At 42.4% G+C, this 23,664-nt stretch overlaps 1 protein-coding gene across 5 annotated transcripts in view; it reads right to left on the bottom strand.

Annotated features, from left to right (window-relative positions):
* Window positions 1-22,426, bottom strand: part of SATB1 (SATB homeobox 1) — a 93,512-nt gene extending 71,086 nt beyond the window's left edge. For 2 of the 5 annotated variants that reach the window (XM_036901037.2, XM_057492412.1), the window contains exon 1: window positions 1,533-2,596. The gene's annotated coding sequence lies outside the window, so the exon portion shown is untranslated. Of the gene's footprint in view, window positions 1-1,521; window positions 2,597-22,196 lie in introns of those variants that run through there. The other 3 variants (XM_036901040.2, XM_036901039.2, XM_036901041.2) reach the window with 3 other exon arrangements.
* Window positions 22,427-23,664: the final 1,238 nt, after the last annotated feature.

Raw genomic sequence — 23,664 nt, 5'->3', positions numbered from 1 at the left:
GAACTTTCATGGTACTTTACTGAGCCTATGAACAACAAGGGAGAGGAGATCATATTTAGGAAAACCAGAGAGAATATGATAATTACCACTTTCTTCCAGCTGTCTGGTAATTTGACATATCTTGTACTTAAATAAAAATTATTATACCGAAGAAGCTACTTAGATCTGGATTTGCAGAAAGCCAGCCTGTATTAGCATGGCCTTACCCTAAGCATTTTTTTCCTGTTTAACCATAGACTATTTGGTCCATTATAGTCAAGAAAAAAAGCTGAATGGGAAGGAGGGAGCATTGGTAATCTGTGGGTTTAAAAGGGACCTTAAGAATGCCAGTAGAAAACTATAAAGTTTGAGAAATAATGGCTATTTATCCTTGTACTCCAGGGTGGCACACTGAGAACTGGAGGTTTACCGTTGATCGAGGTCCCATCTGTTTTTGGTTATGAGGTTCATTAACAATAAATGTGCCTCTTTTTAACCACTTTTTACCAAGATTACTCTTTTCCATTATATTTAACTACAGTGGAAAGTAAAAATTAAAAAGCGATGATTATTAACTTATTCAAAACACTCTTTATAACGTTTCATGTGGATTATAATAGAGTTGCTTTTTCTGAAATTGGTTGCCTTACCCTAGAGCAGAAGATGAATTTTAAAACATATGATTTGAAAAGAAAATACTTAACCCGTGGGGCAATTTAAGAGAAAAAGAAAGACAACAGCATCAAAGTGCCACAAAACATATTAACTAGTCCTGAGGCTTAACAGCATTATCAACTGTACAGGAAATGAAAGTGATAGATTATAATTTAGTTAATGTACTGACAATCAAAACATTATAAAGGTCTTGCAAAATTGTCCTCCGAATATCCACCTATAAGCGTTTATTAAACAGTCATCTAGTAAAAAAGATTTACATTATAAAGCAAAATTACATGCACATAAAACACCCAATTTACTCATTTAAACTCTATGCCCAAGGCTAAAGTTCACCAAACGTCAGTTTGGAATTGCAAAGAGCAGCCTCCTCAGGGCCTGCTGGACTGACAGCACGGGAACTAACTACAGTCTCAACAGATGCCAGCCTGAAGAGTTTGTTTTGAGTTACACATTTTAAAACCCGTTTTAGTGTAACGTCTGGTTGGCACACTGAAAGCAGGCTACTTTCTCAAAATCCCATTTCCCTGTCCATAAATTAAGTCCATATATGATAATGACTGAATAAAACAGTACACTCAGACACAGGAATTATTTCATTTAAAAAGAAAAAGCACGAAATTCCAGTTTCAAGAACCTATTTTTGCAGTGTGGGATCCTTTTCAGCGAGTTTCTTGCTGGATCTCCTCCCTCGCCCTCACAGAACCCCATAATCACATTTTAAGAGATTGTGCCCTTATCCATTCCATATGGCCGGCACGATCCAGGCCAAGCTTTCACTGTGACCTTTTAAAGAGACAAAGAAGCAAAGTACTATCTAGAAACAGAAACACTGCAGTTTTACTGAGTGAAATTAGCAAAACCAACCTGAAACTCACCACTTCAAAACTTGACAGCATATAAATAACAAAAACAAAGGAGATTTCCTTTGCAGCCCGGGTTCTTGAAGAGAAGTTCAAGACTGATGTTTTCTATGTCCTTTTTTTTTTTAATTAAAAAAAAAAAAAAAAAACAGCAGCAGACCTGAAGGCGACTTCCCCTGAAATTGTATTATTTTCTCTTCCCCCTACCCCCACCCCGCTAAAAGGGGGAAGGGCAGAAATAAACGTCTAGAAGAGTAGCCATGAGAAAGGGTTTTTTTTTTTTTAAAATCACAATTCGAAAAACAACATATATGGTTCGTAAAATGTCTAACCTCAAAAAACGGGGTTTTAGATGGGGGAGGAGGGAGTGGGAAGTAGGGAGGAGGGCGAAGATAAAATTGATCTGACAAGTGATTCGTTGGGGGGGAAATCGTAAAAACAAAGCAAAACCCGTTGTGAGCTGTACACTGTGGTGGTGGCTGGGGAGGCGAGGTGGTAACTGAGGATTCTCTTAAAAAGAAGAAAAAAATCACTGCGGACGAGGTCTCCGGGAGGGGAAGAAGGTCTCCCCGCGCCCCTCCGTGCCTCCGGCTCGCGCGGGCTCTCCGCCGTGAGCACGGAAAGTCTACTTGTGGCTGTCACTTGCGATATGATCCCCAGCAACCCGGGAGCGCGGGGAGGAAGGCCACCTCGCCTCCCTTCGGTCGCCCCCGCACCCCCCCCCCCACCGACTGCGACTAATATTAACAAACCTTAAACTTTCTTCCCACAGCCTCGCACCCCCACCGCGGGCGCCCACCGGGGAAGAGAGAGGGCGGGGGGCAGGAGGTCAAGGAAAGAGCCCCGGAAAGGCACTGAAAGGCCACTTTTGCCTCGGCCCTCGCTGACGACCGCCCCGGGGACCCTCTCGCTGCCCATGGACGCGGGGCGGCGGGCGTCCGGGGGCCGAGCGGGCGGGCAGAGAGGAGGAGGCCCGGGGCGAGGGGGAGGGGGAGGGGAGAGAACCGGAGGCACCCCGCCGCCTCGCCGCCCCCTCCCCCCAAAAAGTCGCCAAGCTCTCACTCAGCCAGAGTCCGAGGTAAACAACGAGCACCACAATGGCACTGGGACTTGGGGGAAAGAAGCCCGGAAACCCCGGCAAAACTGGGGGCGAGTGTCCCGACACAGAGGGAGCGGGCGGCGCGCGGGCGGCCCGGCGCTGGGTTGCGCCCCCCGCTAGACGCGGCCGCGGCGGCTGCGGAGGCGAGGCCGGTCGCCGGGCGGCACCGGGAGCGGCGCGCGTGCGGGCGCGTGTGCGTGCGTGTGAGCGCGAGTCCCCGGACGGGCTGCTCTCTCCCCCTCGCTCGCCCTCCGCGACGGCTCTGCCCCCATTAAAGCAGGAGTTGACTCATCCCGGCCGCCGCCGTGCCCGGCTCCGCGCCGCGCGTCCTCCCGGGCTGCAGCCCTCCTTGCCGCTGCTGCCGCCGCCGCCGCCGCTGTGGCTGCCTCTTCTTCCTCCTCCTCATTTTAATACAGAATCACCCGCTCGCAGCCCCACCACCGAGCACGCAGCCTTCTCCCGGCCGCCCGCGCCGCCCGAGCCTTCCCCAGCGGGGCCGGCTCCGCGCCGCGTCCGGGGAGCGGGAGCGAGCGAGCAAGTGGCGGCGGAGGGGGGCGCGGAGGAGGCAGGGGTGCGAGCGGAGGCGGCGGGGGGCAGGGTGCACGCGAGGCGGAGAGGGATGGGGATTAAAACCCGGGCTGGAGGGCCGGGATTGGGGAGGGGGCGGGGGCGGCGAGTTAAAAAGCAGAAAGACAAGAAACTAGTGAATGAGTGAGGGAGGGGGGAGCGCACGATTTCCGGCCCTGGGCGCGCAAGAATTTGTAATGAGCTTGATTAGAGTGAAACGGCCCGACATTTATTACACACAATACCCAGAATAACAGGGCGCTGCGCGAGGGCCGGCGCCGGCCGCCGCGGGGCGCGGGGAGGGCGCCGGGGAGGAGGGGCGGCCGGCGGCGGCGGCGGCGGCGGCGGGCGGGAGGGGCGCGCGGCACGGCGCAGGGGCAGGTGCGCGAGCGGCGGCGGAGGAGGGGCAGGCCCGGCGGGGGCGGGGGCGAGAGTGAGGGAGGAGGGGGCGAGGGCCCGGAGCACTAGCCGGCCGCCCACACGCCACAAAAGCCACAGAAAGGAGTACGTCGGGAGCGTCGCGGACGGGCACCAGGGGGACAGGCGAGGCAGGGCGGGAGCGCGGCCCCGGCACCCGGGCGGGCAGGTGACGGGCGCAGAGGACCGAGGCGGGGGCCCTTCAGGAAGTGGCTAAGGGGACAATCGGGAGGTCGATCTCTGCGGAGAAGCGCGGGGGGTGCGGAAGCGATTGCGGAGTAATAAAGGCCAGGATCCTTGAAACGCTCTCGTGAATATTTACCCTTAAAAGAGGAGGAATCCTAAACTATTAAGGTCCAACAATAAAACAAGTAAGCTTTCTGTACTCGTCAGAGGTAGGTTCAAAACTCCCTCGCTTCCGAGCCATACGACACGTTGGAGGCCCAAATACTTGGCCCATCATTGCCAAGTTAAACACAATTTGGGTCGCTTGAAAGAGACGCGACTTACTATTGCAAAGAGAAAGATGCCACCATTCTTGAAGTAATTTTCACTGGGCAGAAAGTTTGGGTGGGTACATAGATCTGTCGCAGCAATAAGTACTTCTGTGATCTAGGGTAAGCTGCCCAGTTAGGTAAACGGTCAGTAGCACGTTAAATAGTAAATATGACACTCTTATTTACATGATCTATTAAATATAGCTCCCGTAAACATGAAGAACATTACAATTTCACCCAAAATAGAGATGCAGCATGTATGACTTAGGTTTTAGATTTAAACATCTTAGAACCCTGGAGGCAGTTAATCATCAAAGACAAAAATGTAAGAAATATTTTTCAGAATACACTAGTAGGGAAAAGAGAAAAATCAGGTAAACATTTTGTTACTGATAAAGCAACAAGTTAGCACAAGTACTGAGATAAGGGAAATATGCAAATTAAGCTCTTTAAAGCTACCAATACACTCTTAGACACACTGTTTACATTAGAAATCTAAGAAAAACAGAAGGTAAAGCGGAAGATGAAGTATAAGAAATAATGGCCTCCTGGGAGGACAAGTTTAGGAGAAACACAATGAAAATATATCACCGTAATGGCACCCAAGTTTCACCCACAAACCGGAAAGGTTAGTCAAAATCCGGGAAGGCAACCGAGAATCCTGGCGCACATAAATCTAAGCCTTAAGCAAAAGACAGAACATGTGATAATAAGACACAAAACACATTATCAAAAACAAAATAAATACAAGGCAATCTTTACTAAAAAGCCCAAATGATACTGCATTTTTAAAAGCTTAAGTGTGGTAAAGTATAAGAAACAATAAGGAAATACACAACCTTGGCAAAAGGTAGCACTGGTGTCAAGAGTTGGTATTGTGGATAAAAGTACTTAACTTAAAAAACATTTGATATTTAAAAGAGATACATGGATCGTACTCGATACTCTCTATAATGACAGTGATTTTTGCAATATGACAGGTTAAATTAGGAATTTCCAAGATTGATATTTTAATAGGTGTTTAACACTGGAGATGCCTGACATGTCTCCCTGAAACCTGCTTGGTTTTTAGTAGGGACACTGCATTCTAGTATCATGCTACTTAAATTTACCAACTATAGCAAGATAAAAAAATTAAGTGGACCACCCACACACAAAAAATTTATCCATGCAAATTAACCTCATTAAATGTTAAAAAAAAAAAAAGGAAAGAAAGTTGTTGGGCAAAACAAAATTTGAGCAAAAAGAGTAAAAAAGGATTACTGAAAATATCAATATTAAGACATAACAATAAAATATTGTAAATGTTTATCCCATCATTTACACAAATAAATAAGACTGAAAATTTCCTGATTGCCTTAGTCTCCTAATGTCCTAGTTAATGTAATGTAGAAATTAAAACAGTAATCTTTACATTTGAATAGCACCTTTTATCCAGGAATTACAAGCTAATTTTCAAACATAAAACATCAAAGCACGTAATAAGGATGGACATGGCCTTGCAAAATGATAAACAGAATAAATAAGGATAAAGATATCTAATAAGAACTTTACTATAAGTAATAAAGATACAGCAAAATTATGTATCTATTAATCACATAATACACACTAATTTTCCCTCGAGCACATTATTTCAGAACTATATGATTATAAGAAATGACATAAGTAAAATGGCACACAGTGGTCTATACCCTCCAAGTAATATAGTACACTGATGAACTTAATTACTGTGTGTTATCTACATCTAAGATACTCATTATAACCAGTGAGCATTGGCCACTGTAAATCCAGTTTAAAATAAAGGAGAAAAAGGAAAGATAATTAGGAAAATACCACCTTGCTAGACATATGCGAGGATAAACTAGCATGGTGGAAGGAGAAAAACATCAATTTATTCTACACAGCCATCTTATATGTAGCAATAAGTACACAAGTATTGAAAAAAGTTAAGCTTTGTAAATCCACGTTTCAAAATACAAAAACCTCAGGAACATGAAATATTGCAAGTCAAATCCATCAACTATTTCACATGTGGATGCCAGTTAAAACAGAGTGCAGCAATTTATAAACACATGAGAAGGTAGACTGGCTACACAAAGGTAGCAAAGTTAAAATATTGTAACAGAAATACAAGACTTCAAAAAAAAAAAAAAGGACTACTACATGTTTCAGATGGCATCGTATTAAGATAAATGTGCAGGCAGATACCTGAAAGCATTAGAACACATTCAGAGTTCTGAATAGCACATGGATTTGTAACAAACAGAGAAAGCATTTAGAATTTGAACGCTTTTAAGAGATGGCACCTCCACCAGTGACTGTGTTAGGAAAGCAATGCTTACCACCATAGTACTGTCTGAGGACATACTCTTTTTTTCCATCTTTTTAAATTCAAATACAGTTGGCTCTCTGTGCTCTTAAAGCAGCACCGTTTATGTAGCATATTGCTCTTTTTGTCATGTCAACTCTTTTGTTTTTTGGCTTTAGCTGCAGGTGGTGTTTTCTATATATGAATTTCTGGGAATATGGTCTGTGTTGGCCATATAAGGATGTCTATTTGAGCCATATGTTTTGCTTTCATGTGTCTCATTTTGTCTGTCTGGGGTGTCAGGGCTGATTTCCACATCATTCCTTGAATGGATCAAATAGAAATTTGTAAGAATGGAGGGGAAAATGCTGGGGCTGGAGCCCAAACAACTTTGTCAAAACAGATATTGGAGAGGAAATGCAATATCCTGTAAACATTTGCACCCTATTTCTCACATCTTATCTGTGACTGACATCATCACAACTTCATGGTTTAGGGGAGAATTTACTCCATCAAGTTCAGAAATTTGCAGTGTGTGTATGCATGCAGCTAGATCAGACAGACCCCATATCTTTGGAGGTCGTGGCAAGGTTGGTAAGGTACACGTGAGCTGCCCTGCTCTTAAGAGCCCTGGTCCTGCCGCCAGCCTGACCTAGCACTGAAATTGGGGAAGGAAAGCCGCCTCCTGCTTTTCTTGTTTAGTGAATAAATGGAACTCTGATTAAATTTTCTGAATAATCCTACAAGAAGGTTTGGCCCCCATTTTATACCCTCATAGACTCTTGGATTTCTCCTTCATAACAGTCATCACAATCTTAATCAATTAACAGTTTGGATAATTATTGACATGATAAATGTGTCCCATATTAGACTGTAAGTCCTATGAGAGCAGAGACTATGTCTTGCTCACTGCTATTACTACCAGGAATCCAAACACTGTCCTTGTGGTATTTACATTACAAATAAACAAATAAGGGCAAAAAGCCTACACTGTGTTATTTGCAACCAACCTCCATTATTAAATGCAATAACAATTCCTTTCAGATATTGTGGAAGTGAAAAGGAGGTAACAATGGGAAAGGCGGCTATATCATTTAAACTTGAATTAATTGAAATTAAATGAAATTTACAATATTGTTCCTCAGTCACATAGCAACACGTGTCTAGTGGCTATCACCTTGGGCAGTGTAGATTATAGAACACTTCCACCTTACAGAAAGTTCTATTAGCACTTATCTAGAGAAGTTCTATAAAAAACTAAGTAAATCCAGGGCCTAGCCAGGAGGAGCCTTAGAAGCCTCAGAGGTGATGAATGGCTTTCAGACATTCTGATGATGTCCAAATTGAAATCATTTTCCATTTTAGAATTAGCCCATACATCTGTACAGTTGCATGGAATGAGCCTTGTGCACCAGTGCACAGAAATTTAAGACAACTCTCTAGACATGTCTGTATTTGAAAGGGTCCTGGAGTACATTTGGAATAATATTCATTTTTCCGAAATGCTGCTTTCCATGAACATTTAAATAGATCATATTCGAAGTTAAAAAGCCACAGAGCCATTCCCCACCCTCATTCCCACCCCACATTAAATAAGCATTGTTGCCATTAGAAATGGCTCTTTTGGAAGTCTTAATGTAGATACTTATTCAAACTGGGAGGGCAACCAGATACCAAACAAATAATGGCATACTGTAGGAAATAACAGCAAAAGTCCTGAGAATGTTTCAGGGGAGATAAAGGAGAAATGATAATGAACTCTAAATATAGGGCTTAGGTTTTTTGGTTTTGTTTTTCCCTAATAAGTGGAGTTACAGTTATAGTTAGATTGATAGTGATCAAAAGTTACTTCCTAAATACTCTGGGGTGGATATAAATACCCACTGCTAGCTTGTGATATGGGTTTAATAGACAAAAGAAAGAAAAGCTGAGCATAAGAAAGTCCAGTGTTTACACTAATTTTAGGAGAGCTGGATAAAGGAAATGAACAGCCATTGCAGATGGCTTCTAAAACCGAAGGGCAACTGGGACTTGTTACCTTTTTTAAAACAAGAATTTATTGAGAAAATGTTTTAAAAACTACCTTTCCTTCCAGAGATGTCAGGATGGGATCATAACATTGACAAAGCACAATGGCAATCATTCCATCAAAACTGATGTCCTGTCTAGACCTGGAATACGCACTTGAGCAGGGCGGGCGCAGGACTCCTTTGAGTGCTGCTGTATGCAGGCATCACCACCACAGTACCTCCAGCTTCCCGTTGCCTCATTTTCTCCCCTACTGCCTCAAGAGTGCCCTTTCTCCCCCTTCTCACCTGGGGACCATCCTTCTCTCATATCCTTTAAAATGCAGTTTGATTGCACCTCTTATGTCCAAAGCCTTCTCCGGCTGGCAGTGGTTTCCTTCCTGATGCTTCATCACGCTACCTGTCCTCCTGTGTGGCATTCCACATTTACATGTCTGCTCCTCCGAACTGCGAGTCTGCACACATCTTGAGGGTGTACTTACATCTGTACTCCTAGAGTCTCTCGGAGCCTGCCATCACAGGAAAAGGAATCCAAGAACTGTTCTTATGAGTGAGTGCCTGTAAGAATCTCAGGAAGATTCTTGCCATCTTAGGAAGTCAAGCCAGGTGCTGGGTTCAGAAGTTAGCTCAATGGCTCCCCACATTTGCGGCACATTAACATCACCTGAGGTGTTCCTTCAACAATCCAGATGTCCAGGCTGCACCCCACTGCAATTAAATCAAAATGGTCCAGGGTGGGAGCCAGACATTCGTGTGTTTATAGAGCTACCAGGGTGATTCCAATGTACCAGCAGGGTTAGCATGCATTGGGTTTGGTGATGTTTTAGAGATAGGAAATCAAATATACCTGTCAGGACATCCTCAAGTGAAGCTTTTATCTCAGTCCTGGGTTCACCTGGAAAAGTTAAGGACGTTCAAGGAATCTGCATTTGCCCAAAATTTAATGAATATATATGCAAGCCACTTGTTTCAAACAAACAAAAACAATGTAGTGGGCACACTATTAGATCACTGATTTGGAGAATAAAGGTATGCTGTTTGAGGAGCCATAGTAAATTAACACTTGGGCACTTGCTTGAAATTTACAGGGGTGCCAGAAATCCTGTGCAAGTATATGATTTGTCATCACAAACATAGCAACTAACCACAAAATTACACATGGAAATTAAGTCTAAAACAAGGGTATTATTTACCGGAGCCAGAACCACCTCTCTGCCCTCTAACTCTTTTTTGAATGTAGTTGAGCATGATTTTTTTCCCAGAAAACTTCAACTGTGAGTGGGATTCTCCTTGAATAGCTGAAACCTGTTCAACTAATTTACAGACGAAGTCATTGCACTTCAGCAGAATCGAAGTGCCCACAGTGCCCATGCTGGAGGCCGATGCCAGGGAACCACACCCCTAGATGTCTGGCAGTAGGAAGTTTGGGGGATTTTAATTCCAATGAAGTCAAAGAGCAACATTCCCAATCAACCTTTAGCCAAGACAAATCAACCAAATCCTTTCAGTGAAGTGAATGGTATTGCTAATTTTTCCTGGCTTAATTGGAGGGAGAAACAGTTTGAGGAGACAATGGGCCTGCATCCTAGTCCAGATCATCTTTGGGGAATGTCAGTCAAAGTCAGTATCTTACAGTGTACTGCCTTGCCCATCACCACAAGGCACTGGACAGAGGCTGCCCATCAGGAAGGAAAGCCACCCTAAAACAACCACATTACACTCAGACAATGATTAAATGCCACTGTAATGCTTGAACTTTATTGAAGCAAAGGAGTTTAATTCAAAACTAAAGCACATTCTATTTGGGATGATGGAAAAGATTTGGAAGCAGACTGTGGTGATATCTGCACAACACTAAGAATGTAATTAATGCCATGAAATTGTACACTTATAAATTGTCAAATGGCATATTTTGTGTTATTTGCCCTTTACCTCCCCAAAAAAATTTTCAACAAAAAAACTTAAAACAATCTTTCATCTATCCCTCAGATTGACAGATATATATTATCATAAAAATGAAGCTGAAAACAATGAGCTACAACACATCCTTGTTGTGTTGTATAACCCCATCCTTGTCACCAACCTTCCAGTTCTTTGTCCTTACCCACCAACGGCCACAGCCCAGTCTATGCTAGGAAATTAATTCATATGATGAATACCTGACCCAAGGATAATTAACATGGATTGGTAATTAGAGAGCAAGATCCCACCCAAAGTAGGTAATCTGATGGTCCTCTGATGCAAAATGGTTCTCTTTTCAGGTTTTATTCTACTTTTTTTCCTATATTTTGTTTATTCTGCATTTATTTATACTACTAAACATTAGCAAAATAAGAGAAGGAAGCATAGACAAAAACAAACCAGTAAGAGTATCTTAAGTCCAAAAAGTCTTTCTGGATGTTCTTCAAACAAGTAAAATTTAACTACCCTCATGAAACAGTAGACCCTCCCAATTAAACAGCACTTAAGGTGTCAAAATGTGCAGTAGAGCTGCAGATGTGTGGCAACTGTATAAATGTAGTCAATGTAATAACTTATAATCTGTCCTTGCATAAAGACTTTAGATTCTATTTTTTAATAAAAGAATACATTTTTTGTTATAAAAAGCCCCAAAAGCTTTCAAATGTAATCAATCACCTTTTAGTTATAGTAAGTAGGATTAAAGTATGTATTTCTGCATATAGTAATTTGTAATAATTTTTCTGTAATATATTTCTTTATATTCTGTTTCCTATTATTTATTCTTACTGATTTTACATTAGGGACTTTTATATTAATGGCAGCTTTTAATTTATTGGATATTCATGTATAAATTATATATCATTAAAGTTCATACCTACATATCTGTATTTTTGATGCATTATTATGAAATATGAATTTCAAAATAACCAAATTAAAATTACACATTTCTTATATATAAAAGCATAAATAAAATGCTAAAAGAAGTTTCACAGTAGAGCTGTCACTAGAGCATACCCAGGTACCTATTTGACAGGTGCCTCTTTCTTTATTAGTGTGTTTATTGTGGAATTTAATTCATTAGATAACTAACATGAACTATAAATAAACATGCAAATTACCAGCTGATAGGAAGCAAAAAGTTGATAAATAATGGTACAGTAGAACTTAAAAAACAGAACTAGTGAGCCTTGAGGCTATTTTTTAATCACTTATTTATATTTATTCTGTAAATCCTATTTTCACTTGTATTTTATATACCTCTACATATAAATACACTTGGGAGAGAAACAAACAGCATATTTATGAAAAATTTTGACAGGGACCAGCTCGTAATTGTTTGAGATTGTATTGCTTTAAAGAAAGACAATACCCACTGTTCTGTGACTTCTACAAGTGAAAAATACTACATATCCACATTAGATTTAATGAAAATTAAACTTACCTCTCTGGGAAGGTCACAAGACTCTCAAAAATAACTTTTTAATTCACTTTGCACAAAGGGGTTTGGGTCACTAAGAATTTACAACACTGCATGCAAGTGGAAAGGCATCTTCCCAGATGGCATATGCCACAGTTTAGGAAACAAACCAAATCTTGGGAGAGTCTCAGTAGATTTCGGAAATCCAATTGTTTGGCCAACATCCAAGTATGAATAAATGTATATGTAAAATACATATAGCATAACATGACACATGTTCACAGATGCTATTTGCATGCCATACAACAGTCCACAATTTAAAATAAGTCTACCACAATTTTCATCAGAAATTATTTCAAACCCAGAGTTAGTATAACACTTCTGTTATTAAGCAACTTCCACAAAAGATGATGAATGACATAGTGAGATCTGGTCTTGCTTCAGTCTCTACTAGCTAGCTGAGTGACCCTTCACAAGTCAAGCGGGAGCAGGTTCAGTTTATTTAAAGTAATGGAAAATAATCTGATCATCTGGGAGCCATATAAAATTTTCTCTGCCCTGAAATTTAAAAAATCAAGTTCACTTTAAAGAGAATATAAAGATGTATGGAAATTTCTCACATGCTACAGTAGATGTTTATCTATATGTAAGAGACAGGTGTCAAACAAACAAACAAAAAAAAAAAACTAAGGCAAAGAGAAACTTTAACTCACCAGATTCCATCTGTTACACTTGAATTCATGCATAATTGATTATCCATGACTGGTAAGTTCTTTTCTCACTAGCCGACCACAGTTTTCTAAATATTATGTATTAAGTCACTACTAAAGTAGACTACATTTCAGAAACAGCAAGGGCAGAATAAGAATATTTTAAATGAAAAATTACATGCCGGTTAATAATAATACAGCTGACCTATGTTTAAGGGAGAGAAATTTTAATCATCTGCATATTAAATATTAATAGCCTATTCTGTTATTGTTATAATAAGGTTAAGTAGGCTTCTCCGTGCTTAAGGAAAGAGGGAGAAATAGGAATGCATAATGGTGCAAAAAGATACAGAAACGGGAGACAGACATAAGGAAAATGTGTCAACAATAAGCAAGAGGAAATGAGAAAGAAGGAAAAGATGAAGGTGGAAACTAATCTCTATGTGTCATTATGACTGCGAGAGTACTGGCAAAGAAGCAGCATCCTTTTATTTCAATTTTAATCATTTCTGAATTTTAATACGCGGCTCCTTTTGTAATTCTCCTGGCATTCCCCATATGCCTCCATCCCAGCCAAAACACCAGTGTAAATTAAATGGCAGGAACCACACCAGTGATGTAGCCTCCCCAGAGAACCTACCAGGTGACCAAAAGCAAAAATAAGGTATGTCTGCCTGACATCCCTGAGGACTTCTAGCCAGTGAACAGACTGAATGTTCTCTACTTTCTTTTAATTTTGAAAAGAAGGACAGTAGTTAGGTAATCTACAGATAGAATCATTAAAAAAAAAAAAAAGGCAAGCCAGTAGTAATACAATAATCAGTGACCATCAGGGCCTGGAAAAATGAGTTTGCTCTCACTGGCACTAAGGAGCATCACATGATTATTTAATTACAGCTCTAATTTTTGTCTCCTGGATGGCAACATATCAACAATTAATAGGGCAAATAGAGGAGACTGTTTTTAAAGAGACAGAATGTGCATGCTAATGTAATAGGTCACACAGCAGTGTACCACTTAAGGAATACTTTCCTTTGTGTAACTAAATAGGTTTGTCTGGCAAATAGCCCCATACTTATTTTTAAATGAAAATAAATATTAAAAAGTTAGTGCCTTTTTAAGAGGACTTTCACAGAATGCCCAGTACTTTTCAGCATGTTACAGATGCGGCTAACACAACCTGATTGCAACTCTAGTGTCAATTTTAAGGAATGGAGTGCAATCTTCATTAAGGTAAGTACCCTAAATCTTAAAACACTTTTTAAACAACGTACATAGCTACAATGGAAAGAACCTTTTTATGCAATAATCATGCCAACATTTATTCAATGGGACCCTGAAAAAAATCATTATTGTAGGAAAGAACAGGTAGTCAGTCAGCCTTGGGCTACTTGTCCATAATATTTTTGATCCCAGAACAACAGAAAGACCATTATTCCATGATAGTCTAACAGCAAGGTCCTCAGGGGAGTGCTCTGTGTTGACTCCATAACAGTTTGTTACCACAATCAAACACCAAAGGACCGAGAACCTAAACAGAGATACTTTACCTAATCCTGGAGGTCAGACAATGAGGATAAAACAGACCCCCTGTTACTGTCAACAAATGACAGGGCACATAGTTAGAGAAGAAAAACATTCAATTACCCAGAATACAGGGGCATGTGTAGATTAAGTGTTCAGATAACCCCAGTAAAAAGAGAAAATTAGAGAGAAAAGTCTCCCATTAAATCATTATCAGCGCAAGCTAAATTCACTATTTTATTACTAATTTAGCAAATCTCTAATGAGTGTTTTCTAAGCAAGGCACAGAAAGCTGTTGAAGTTTCTATTTTATATAACACAGACTTGTACTTACACTGAATTTTTGTACTTTAATACCTTGTAGAAATAAATAACAGCACCTAAAAATTCATTAATTAAGCATACTAGTGCATTTTTCAGTGTTGTATTACAAGGTTACAAGGTCTGTGTATACAAATTAACCAAGGAAATTCAAATAACCAATCTGGTAGAACTGCCTGAGTAAGACTATGTCCAGCTTTAAACTCCTCTCGTTCCAGGCACCCATTGTTCTGAGATGCCAGAAGACAAAGTAAAAACCCAGGTTTGAGATTTGGAAAAGAAATAGTCTTGGAACAACTGCTGTGATCAACTGCTTAAATATGTCTTAAATATCAGGTTCTAGAGAACTGTAAGAAAATATAACTTGGGTAATGAAACAGTAGCTAACATGAGTCCACAAAAAGAAGTATTAGAAGTGCTAAATCAACTCCAGAAGCTTTTAATGGCTTATGTTGGCCAAAATCATCAGAAAACCAGTAAATGTAAGATCTCAAAATACAATGTGGGAATGCGAAAACTGCTGAAGGGCAACAATTTCTAATGCCAGTGGCAAAGTGATCAAAGCCAATTACTAATGACAAGAAGGGGGAGAAAAAGGAAGAAAATTGTATACCCCAGTGAAAAGTTGTACAATTACATTGTTTTAGTAGACAACATTTTGATGATTCTGGCCTGAAACTCTGACTCCACACATTTTAAAGAAATATTTTAAAAGTCTAGCAAGCAGCGGCTTGTATGTAAGAGTATACATCATTCTTTTTTAACATGACTGTTAATATACAGTTAACATGTCTCAGTAAAAGCTGTAATTAACTGTCTACTACTCTAATAACACTAATAGGCATACAGTATTATTAAAATACAATGATCCCATTCAAAGTAAGGCTGTGATTTTTTTTTAACTTTTAAGATAATGTTCTAAACCATTTATGAGTCCTCTTAAACCACCCAATAGAGAGTTCACCTCTAGAAAATATTTTCAAAGCCTAGTTATTAAGATATTCTTTTTTCCCATAGTCTGAAGATATGTCTAACATTAAAACAGGATATCCAGGTATCATTTGGGTTGGTGAAAATGTAACGGGAAACACTGGGATTATTTTATCAATTCTAAATATTTCATCAGTTCTATATAAAATATTTTTATGAGTGAATAGGTAAAAAAAGTCTTGCTACATCAAGAATCACAAGACTTCTTGTTAATCCCCACTTATTTCATTGTCTAGTTCACTGGAACAGGAAAACTCAGTTGCCTTCAACCTCAAACTGCTAATTATGGATATGCTATATTCAAGACTATCTCCATTTCAGAAGATATCTGCATACACTAGGTTCTATTTTATTTACAATAATTATTATAATAAAATATTTATAGCATAAAACCTTTTACCTTAAAGTCCTTAACATTATAAACATTAAAAGCTCAAACTGTCATTTACATGCTCTTAACAGCATATCAGAAACCAATGAATTAGACTAGAAAGGAACCTCCAGCAATCAACTCTCCTATATGCCTGGTTTCCTGGAAAACTGCATCTAAAGAATTCCCCCTCACACAGATCACTAACTACCTTTTCTTTAAACATCTCAAGGAAAGAAGGTCTAGTAATTTCTCCTGGGAGATACCTACCGTATTTCACCACCCCAAGTAGAATTCCCACTGAAGAATTTTTGTTGGTATCTGGTCCCAAATCTATCTGAGAAAAAGCAACATCCCAACACAGACATCTCCTTCACAAACTAAATGCTGTCTCTCTGCCTGTGGCCATAGTCCCTATTCTCCATATGGAACTGAGAGGAACATTTCTGGCACTTACCCTCCAAAATATCAGAGGCTGCTCTCCAAACCTAGCCCTACAGGAAAGCTCTCAAAATTAGTCTTTGATGAGGTGACAGTGATGAACTTCTCTCTGGCACTGCTAGCAATGCAGAAGCATCCTCAAATGAGGTGGTTACCAGTTGCCTGTGAGGCAGCTGGACCATTACTGCAGTTCTGAGGGTGCGTCACAAATCAGGTCATAGCTCTGGGTAGAGTCCACCCACTTAACCCGGTACAATGCCCTCCACTTCCTGCACACCTGGGGGAAGGGGTACCAAGGAGGGGGGCGCCAATACAGGTTCACAGATATTCTAGTGAAGGCACAACCAGGTGCAGCCTGACATCTGCTGCTTTTGCAAACGTTTTCAGCTTCATTTGGGGGACCTGTACCCCGAGGTACTCAAAAAATTTGTGCAACCATAAGCAGGCTCTAGAATGAGTGATGAGTGCAATACAGTTAAATGTTTTATCCAGCAAGATCTTTCCTCCACTGAAAACTGAACCAACTCTTTATTTTTGATTACGAGGCACTTCACTACCAAATGTCAAATAACTGGACTGAACAAATTTTAGGAGAATCTAGGGACATAAATGCTGGGGTAGCAGTTAATGAATTTTCATTTCTCATAACTAGATCATCATCATATAACCTGAATTAGATCCTTGAAAAGTCCATTGAAAGAGATGATTAGGACTTCTATTACGAACCCTCACACAACCACCACTATGGAAGTGATACAGAATAATTTATAAGAATAAAAATAGGCCAATATGCTGGAGAAATGCTATGCTACTAAATCTCACCCTGAATATATATACACACAATCTGTATCTATTTACTCTGAAATGAAGTATCTGATCTTAAAAAAGATTTTAAAAAATAAACAACAAAAGGTACCATTGGCATAAGTTCAAAAGTACTAAATAATGTGTGTTAATGTGTTGATCACACTCTATGAAGACATCAAGTTTAAATAGACTTACCATTGAGAATAGCACTTAGAAATGATATATAAATTACCATAGTAGACACTTTTTTCTTTGGTATAGCAAAGGAGAAGAACCTTGTTTAATAGATTTGATTTATATGCTGTATTAAGACCACATTCTGCTCTGTCAATGCAATATGTGATTAGAGATTGACAACTGTATATAGACAGGCATGTAAGAGCTACTTATAGAATGCAAGCGAGAATAAGCATTTCTCAAGTTAGTCACAAGTTCTGGGATTCAATTTTAACAGTATTTTGACATTTCCATGGATCTTGAAAGAGAAAGGACTTGTAATTAAAAAGAAAACAAGAAATGCATGTAGCATTAGATGAAAGTTGAAATCTACCTTATCTTAAGATTGGCAGCTCAACAAGAGGGCAGCTAAGGAGGCTGTCTATTTTCCCAGGAAAGCTAACAACAATCAATCAATTAATGAGCCCCATTTTTGTATTCATATTTCAGATCTCCATTGAAAATTGAAACATTTAACCTAAAACTTGGAAGGGAAAATACCTTATCAAAGCTATTATCTAAGTAATTAAATAGTTTAATCTATTTGGAACTTTGTAGAAAGTTATTTAGAAACACAAACTTGACAGAATCCTGAGGTTGCTCTAAGATGACTATGTTAAGTGGCATGCAGATTCTCTTGAGGTTTTGATGTTAGAGTTGAGGTATGTAAAGTAAAAGAGCATACCACTTCTTTCAACTGGTTCTCACACGACAGAAATGAGTAGATGAAATTACTCTTCATTAAAGGTTTTGCCTTTGGAAAATGATAAGAAAAACTCCTCTCGACCCCTACCCTAATCAGGAAGAATCTGAAGCTCTAGATTATAGTACAGGTAGATATTAAAATGGAGACAGAGCGGTTATTTAGTGGTGACAGGAATATAAATACGTGCACTAACCTATAAACTGGTATTTACTTCAGGAAGGTAAGTAATATTTTTCCTCTGATTGCTGAGCTGTCAGTTTAATGCAGCGTAAATAAACAGTAGGTGCCTGCTAGCTTGAAGTAGGAAGTGTTCATTCCACACGAGGAACAGATTACTGAAGCCTGATGCTCATAATGCTGAAACATAACTTTCATTTTACCAGAAAATACACCCTACCGTGGATGATTTTTCGTGCCTGATCTATTAATTAACTTAACTCTGTTCTGTCAAAATGTAAACCAATCTGTTAAAATCATCCCAGAGTTTTGGAGTTTGAAAACCAAATCAATTTGAAAAGCAAGAGTAATGACTGTTCTGTAATCTGATCACAAATACCAAAAATGAGTACTTAATATAATACGCAGAAACTATCCTAAACCAAAAAAAGACTAACAACATATCTAGATATAGAATTTAATAATCTGAGTTACCAAATTTATTCAAAATCCTTCTCCTTTGCTAATTAAAAGCAACTGGCACCTTTAATATTTCCCACCCTTGTGCTACTTAGGTCCTCCATTCCCTATGCATGCTTATTCTGTTCTCTGAAATATCTAAAGGTAAACCCTTCATAAAAATCAAATCACACTCCTTAATTCTAATAGAACTATTAGTGAGCTCTCCTGGAGAAGTGGCAAGTTTGAAGATCAAATGATGATACCATTCCTAACAGCAGTCTTGTAAAATGGGGTTTTCTTTCTATTTTCTGTATAGCACAAAGCTATGATGCTATGTAGCAACTAATTTTCTCCTTATACACAAGGGTTGAGCAAAATATTTCATGGCATCATTTAAAATGAGAGCTCATCTTAGCTAAAAAGTATAAGAGGCAATCTGGGGAGAGGTCTATTTAAAATGAACAAATTCTGATTATCAATTTTAAAGAAAAAAGGGGCTTTAAAATAATATTTTTGCATTTGATTACAACATGTCTAGACACAGTCTGAAGACTGATTCAGTCATATGTATTTATTTTATACACTTCAATCCCAAGTACTAAGATAAGAATCATCCAAAACCACACAACGCATCTTGGAAAAAATTTGTTTGTGTAAAGGGCTTATCTATGTATGGCCCTTTTGGAAATTTACAGAGCAGATGAAAACCACTAGAGTGCTTTATAGCGTCCCTGCTGTATATCCATGTTGTGTTTAGCTTAATAGTGTTTGTAACCAAAAGATTTTTACAATAATGAGGAACAGGTGCCTGTCACCTGACCTTTTAGGCCTAATTTACAATTCACAACCTATCATGTGAGAAAATTGAAAATCTCCTCCAGATATTTCAGTCTTTGCTAATTTAATGCACTCTTTCTTAACCATCATTCAGCATATCCTATCTTACTCAATCGCAGGTTCATATAGCTGGCAAAAGACTTCTTTTGCAGAAATAAACCAATATTCACTTTGTTGGGCTTGTTTAAAATGCTGGGAGACAAAAGAACTACTTTTGTAGGTTATCAACCAAAGAATATATTAATTTACTACAACAACTGAACAAAAGGCATTCCTTTTGAATACTTTTTCATACAAAGAACTATTATTTATTACATATTTCAGCTTGTGGGAAAATGAGGAATGCATTGATTCTGGAAATAACTATTCAGACTTTTGGAAGTTCTTTGGGTCTTCTTTCTCTATGTCTTTTTTTTCCCCTTCTCCCCCTTAACCCGCACCCGCTCCCCACACACATTTTAAGGCACTAGTACTTCAGGAGGGAAATCCCTACTTGTTCTTTTTTCATCATCATTTGTATTCATTATTCAGAAAGGAATACAAAATTAAGCAGTGATTTTTATTTCTCTTGTATAATCTTATTACATGTAGCCACACTCAAATTTAACAATGCTTTGTACTTTATAGCTACTGTTTACATATTATGAATTACATATAACTGAACAACTCTACATTTAAGATATTGTTTCCATTAGAGAAAATATGAAGTAGTGTCGAATGGAGATGAAGAATAAACATGTTTGGTATATTTATAAAATGCATAGTCATTCAAAATGTGCACAAACAGGATACACATTTTGCTTCTGTTACATTTTACACTGTATACACATGGTCTAAAGTGTATTTAATAATGTGCCTAACCAAGTTAATTAAAGTATTTATGTCTGGTGATTGTGCTAAACACTTGGAGAGGTAGTGAAAGATACAGCCAGTTACTTCTGCTAACTAAAGTTGAAATTATGCACTTATTATAACCTTTTCTAACAATGTGAGAAAAACAGAGTAAATATATTAAATTTGTTTCACAACAGATGCTTAGGTTGTTAATATTTAAGATGCCTATTCATGCTATTCCTGTCTGCACATTTGTCAAAAATGTTAGCTTGAATGCTAATTTTTGCCAGTAGACTGGAGCAGTCAGTAGATGAATGTACTACTGTTTTACTAAAATAATATGCAATAGGAATAAAGGGCTGCTGCTAAATCAAAGCACTAGTAACACACAGCAGATTAAAGGGTTTTAGAGCAAACACCTGAACCTTGACTTTCTCCACTCTTAAACTGCAGTCTTTTTGCAGCTATATTTGACTGTAAAATAAATCTTACATTCCTGATATCTCAGAAAAATCCACTTTAGATAGGGTGTAAGTTTCAATGAAGTTTCAACGGGATGAGTTACTCTGTCAGCAGCACAACACGGTAAATTGTAGGAACTTTTAAGGACTAAACCTGACACGGAGGAGTCGCGTTTTATTCATTCTTACTCCCGCCTCTGTCCTCTTGGGAAAGTCACGTCCCCTGGACTCCAAGGATGCAAGCATGGATCCCCAGGAGGAAGTCGGGGCAGGGGGTTTTTCTCCTGAAAAAGGACGTCTTTCTGTTTCCCCTGTCTCTTTTACAACCATGTGTAGTAAAAGTCTTACACTTGCCTGGAAACCCGGAACGCCGCCGAGAAAGTTCGCTGAGGAAGGGAGCAGAGGTCAAAGTTGCCAACCAGGGCACTTTGAGAGGCGATCCTGTGGTTGACACTTGTAAGTGAAATTTGCAAGCCCTCGCGGAGGTCCAGGCCAAGACCTCCAGCGAGAGCCCTAAGCCCCTTTCCATCTTCGGGGGTCACCCCAAGAGTCCTGCTCAGTGCATATCCCTGGCACGCGCGTGTCGCTCCCCGGCCCTGTCACCTGCCTGCTTCGTCCCTCTCATTGTGGCTGCCCTAGCCCACGCTCTGCCACCTGGGCAGCCTCCCCAGTGGCGCGCGCAGAGAAGGCTGCCACTCTCGGGTCGGACCGCAGGTGGGGGACACGGTGCGGACCCCGAGGCCGCAGCTGTGATGTTTTGGTCCCTGCAAAGAGGGGCAGCACCTCTTCCTGCCTCCAGCCCAATCCCAAACCCGTCATCACTCCAGGAACCCCTTCGGGACACACCTCACAACAGCCGGCCAGGGCTCCAAACAAGGAGTGCCGCGGCTTTCAAACTCCGGGCTCGAACTTGAGCGCCCTGGCGCCCGAGTGGCTCCCGGGATGGAGAAGTTGCCACAAACTTCCCAGGCCCCTCTCCGCGGCCGCTGCCAGCCAGCCGCCCCGGCGGGGGGCGGAGGAAGGCGGTGAGGGACCCGGGAAGGATGCTGAGCTTATGGGCGATCCGTCCGGGGAACGTTTCCACCCCGCCAGCCGACTCCGCCGGGCACCTTTCCGCCAGCCTGGCTCCGGGACGCACGGAGAGGCACTCCCTTTCCCCGTGTGCTCTGCTCCCTTCGGCCTTTTTGAATCCCCCTTTCTCTTCCGAAGGGGTCACACGGCTGACCTGAAGGAGTTTGTTCCGCCAGGGTCTGCCAGGCAGGTGTGTTGGTGTGCCCACACCCTGAGAATGAATGGCATCTTCGAGTCCCCCATCCCGGGTGCTCCCCTCATTCGACCGGCCCACCCCTCGGGGCTCCGGCTGAGCGCGATGAAGGGTCTCGGAAGATCCCTGTCACTGGGGGCCCCGGCCATGGGCGCCGGGCCGCCCCAACAAGGGGCGCCGTGGGTGGGTACTACAGAGAAGTTTGGATCGATTCCGAAAAGAGAAACACAGAGATAAAAGTACGAGCAGGGAGGTTCAAAAAGAGAGGCAAAGGAGCAGAACTCACTCAGGCATGGGCGCTGGGGCGGCGGTGGCTGTCGAGTGCGGGCCCGAGACCAGGAGCAGCTCCCCGGGCGGGAGCGCGGCGTCGGACTTCCGAGGCGGCGGCTTCTGCCTCCTGTGCCGCCGCCGCCGAAGCTGCGGCTGCCGCGGAAGTTAATTGCAACTTGACTTCAAGTTGTCTTCTTTCCCCATCCGAAGTGGGCGTTTAAAGGGGAGCGCGAGGCGAGGAGCGAGCTGGCGAGCGCGCGGGGCCAAGGGAAGGAAGCGCAGGGGGAGGGAGGGGATGTTAACGGGGGGAGGAGGAGGGGGCGGCGGCGGGGGCGGAGGGGGAAGGGGCCGGCGGGAGCTGCTCTCCGCCCGGCGGTCGCCGCGCCCGCAGTCTGGAGGCGCACCGGAGCTGCCCGGGCGCCCCCCGCGGGAGCCCGCAGCCCCCCGGGGCGCGCATCCAGCCGCGGCTCCTCGGGCCGGCGCCCTGCGCCCGGGGGCTCGGCGCGCCCCGCGTCGCCGCTGCCGCCTCGAAGCGGGTGCGGCGCGGGCTGGCCGGCGGGCGGCGAGGGCCCGGCCCGCCTCCCCAGCGCCCAGCCGGCTTCTCCCCCTGGCGGCGGAGCCTCGGCTGCCGCCGGCCACCCCAGGCGCGCTGGGGCCCGAGCCGAGCCGAGCCCGAGCCGCCGCCGCCGCGAGCCGCTCCCAGGCTCCCTCCCAGCCCGCCGGCCGCGGTGCGGGGGGCGGCAGGCCAGAGGGACCTCGGCTGGCGAGGGACGCGCACCGGACCCGGCGCCGAAGACCGGACCTCAGCCGCCAGGGGTAAGTGTGCGCTTGGGGGTGCGCGGCTCGGGTCTCGACGTCGACAACCCTGCCCCCTCACCTCTCCGGGGGCCCCCACCACGCGCACCCCTCCTCTTGCCGCCCGCGGCTTCCTCTTGTTGTTCGTTGTTTGGCTGGGCTTTTTGGGGGGGAGGGGGAAGGGGTGATTGTAGTGTGTGTGCCAGCAGAGGAGGAAGTCAGGTGAGAGGCCCTGACGAAACCCCCCAAACCAGCGTGCCTGGGGTGTACTGCTCCCCACTAGGGGCATGTGGGCCAGCCTTTTCTCCCGTCAGTGTTCGGTGGAGGCGATATTTCCTAGAGGGTCTTCTTCCCTTACTGCCAGCTCTGTCCATCTCCCTTCACCTCGCCCTCGCCCCTCTCAGCGCCCGGGCCGGGAGCGCTGCACCTCATCTGCGGAGCACGTGGCGGAAGGAGGAGAAGGGGGCCCTCTTGCAGACCCCCGCGCCATGCCCCTGACCAGTTGTGTAATATTTATCCACCAATCTGCTGCAGTACTTTTCAACCCACTGGAAAAAGACGCCCAAGTTGAGGTCCAATTTCTCCAAAGAGATAGAGGCAAAGAGGGCAAGTGATGAGCATTTAATGATGGGGGGTTTCCCAAAAGGGGTCTGGAACTCCAGAGACCTCTTCCAAATGAGGGTGACTGG

Source organism: Manis pentadactyla, chromosome 14 (genome assembly GCF_030020395.1).
Source record: "Manis pentadactyla isolate mManPen7 chromosome 14, mManPen7.hap1, whole genome shotgun sequence".
NCBI classification, from domain to species: domain Eukaryota; kingdom Metazoa; phylum Chordata; class Mammalia; order Pholidota; family Manidae; genus Manis; species Manis pentadactyla.
The sequence above is the reverse complement of the archived record's forward strand: the minus strand, read 5'-3'. Positions and strand labels throughout refer to the sequence as shown.